Source organism: Mercurialis annua, linkage group LG1-X (genome assembly GCF_937616625.2).
Source record: "Mercurialis annua linkage group LG1-X, ddMerAnnu1.2, whole genome shotgun sequence".
NCBI lineage: Eukaryota > Viridiplantae > Streptophyta > Magnoliopsida > Malpighiales > Euphorbiaceae > Mercurialis > Mercurialis annua.
The window spans coordinates 48827674-48830661 of record NC_065570.1 but is presented as its reverse complement, the minus strand read 5'-3'; the positions used below and the strand labels follow the sequence as shown (position 1 = coordinate 48830661).

Here is a 2988-nt window from a genome sequence, read left to right as displayed (position 1 = left end):
AGGGGTTGATTTGACTTCAACTTATGCTTTATTTCTAGACCCGTAGGCTGCTCGTTCTTTGGAGTTAGAACAGGTTTAGTTGCTTGCTGAGCTTATCGGGGATTTTCGAAAGCAATGAGTTTGTATTATTTTTTACCTCTTTATAAAGTAACTTATCTATTTTGATATTATATATTGTATACGGATGTTTCAAAAGGTTTTTGAACTCATTATGAATTTGAATTGAATGAGCTACTCGATGAGTATTATCAAGACTGTGTGCACCGGTAAGTACTCTAGAATCGGCATAAAGTCGTCTTGCCTACGCTGGTATCGGCAAATTTATATCTGACCTACTCTGGAAAATCGGCAAATTATTATCTGACCCACTGTGGGATTGTTTCAATACTTATTCAATAATGATTATATATATTATAGTATAAAACAAATGTTTTGTGTAACACCCACATTTGAATATCATATAGTTATGCTCATGCATTTCATTCATTTTTATGATTAAGAGTAAGTGACATTCATTAGCATTTACGGAAGTATTACACGTATGATTGATATTCATTTACATATGAAATATGGAAGTTTGATTAATGCTATAACTATTCAATTGATTAAGAGTTAGTATAACTACGAACAAATATATTCAAACTAAATTGGAATGAAAGTATGTCGGTTAATTAGGGTTATTTGGTTATTATAAAAACAAATAAACTAGAAAGTTTTAGTTATACTTAAAGGATATTTCAAGGGCTATATGAGATATTTTTAATGGTGAATGATTCCATAAAAGCATTCCTATTTTAGTTAGATGGAATCTTAGCTAAAGGTTAAATAACACCTCTTAAGTATTTCTTCTTGATATATCAAAGAGAGAAAAGGAGAGAAGAGTAAGGAATTCATGAAAACCTAATCCTAACTTCAGCCATAACATCAAGTACACCTTAAATTAAAGTTTGGATCAAGAAAAGGAGATATTTGGTAAGTAATTTAAGTGTTTTGGTTGATTAGGTTAGAGTTCATCATCTTTTTGAAAGCAATCTGCACATATCTGAAAAGTCTATCTCTGTTGTTTGTATCATAAACCGAGCTATGCAACTCCAAATTGATTGATTCTTGATTCTATAGAAACTATAGTTCGTCTACTACAATTGTTATTATCTGTGTTTCATCATTTGAAATCGTTATGATAGCCTAATAGTCCATACGATTTTATTGCTCTGTCTGCCTATACAGCCTGATAGGGTGTCACCAAAACATGAATATCTCATTGTTTAGAGATCTAATCGAGTTGGTTCTTTTTGTTATCTTTTTTAGACTCATATAACTATAACTTCACCAAAGGGTTTTGTCAAATTGTGTTTATATTGATGTTTGGATCAATTGCAAGATAGGGTATATGTTCTGCCTATTCTGTAGAACTATGGCTGCAATATTAATTACTTGTGAAATTGATACAATGAGTTATACATGTCCAAATGATGCCATTATTGTTTCTGTGGATTCCTTAGGATGTTAAATAAAACTTTTTAGTTTTGACAAAAGACTAATTCTGTTATTTGGATTATGAATAAGGAATAAACATTTAATTGTATAATCTGTCTAAACAGTTTAACCTAGTGGTGTTGTAATGTGCATAATCTGATTTATACTAATCCAATTCAAGTGCTTCCATTTGTAAATGAAACTAGACTCAAATGTACAGGACTCGTATCAATATTTTGTATAAATGATGTTTGAGTTATGAGTAATACCTATTTGAAGTCATTACACATAATCTGCCTAGAAAAAGGGGTTATGGTTACTAGTTTATTTCTTTATGTAAATTGAGGAAATAGTTATACCTTGTGAATGAATTGAGATTATATATATGTGAATAGGTACTTATAGACCAGAAGGGAATACGATGGACAAGCCTGGAACTTCACGAGTTTGAGACTCGGTGAATTGAGTAAGTGAATAGATAGTGTTATACTTGGTATATACGTTTATTTGCAATTGCAAGTGTGTATTGATTTGAGACGTATATGCGCTTGTGAATTATGGTTGAATTGTTTGCGCGAGTCATGTTTTGCTTTTTAGAATCATGTCATGCTTATGTTTGGATATTCAATGAGAATTGAGATAGTCGTTGGTTGCCTAAAATGGCGATTCGGGCGAACGATGTGAGATTGAGTTATTGGTTGCCTAAAGGGCGATTTGGGCCAATAACATATGTTGGTTGCCTATATGGGATTTGAGCCAACATGAGAATTATGCGCATGATTGAATATCCTTCTGTAAGCTTGATGTTGATTGGAAATGTGAGAATATGTTTGCTTTGAATTGAACATTGGACTACTACATTTGTTTTGGTTATTGTTTATGTTGAATGGATCATTGCTTGAGTTATATATTAGTTACTTGAAATGCTTATGAATGTGTATATTTAGTATGCATATATCTATTTGCTTATTGAGTTGCAGGCTCACTCCTCTACGTTATTATTTTTCAGGATACAAAGAGTTGCATTGAGTCGACATTTGCATCTGATAGAGGTTTCAGGTAGGCCAATGGAGAGTTCATTGCACGTGCATATTTTGAAGTGTTTGTGTGTATAAGATAGATAACAAAACTTTTGTACTAAGAATCTTTGTATAAAGTTATGTATTAGTGTTTGATGTGAGATAGTTTGAATGTTACGGTTATGCGATAAGTTAAAACTTTTGTGTCGAAACATAACATATATTAAATGGATATTGTGATGTTTGTTATAAATGTTTGAGTATATAATGTTTTAATTTGAGGGTGTCACATTTTGTTTTAAGGGTTTTTAAATAATAAATGTACATAATAATATGAACTCATCTCAGTATATTTGACCTCTGTTGTTTCCCCATTTCTAGGTTTATTTGATTTGAGAGCGTCTTATTGATCTCCAGCTTTCATTGATTCTGTGGACGTCTACTTTTAAGTTTATTTAAAAGAGAGTCTTTTATTTTAAAACTCTTATACCGC

At 31.4% G+C, this 2988-nt stretch overlaps 1 long non-coding RNA gene across 1 annotated transcript; it reads left to right on the top strand.

Annotated features, from left to right (window-relative positions):
• The first annotated feature begins 884 nt into the window (after positions 1-884).
• On the top strand, positions 885-2716 carry LOC126655699 (uncharacterized). The gene is made up of 3 exons (XR_007633071.2): positions 885-972; positions 1872-1942; positions 2486-2716. It is a non-coding gene; the product is annotated as an uncharacterized LOC126655699 (long non-coding RNA).
• The last annotated feature ends 272 nt before the right edge of the window (positions 2717-2988 follow it).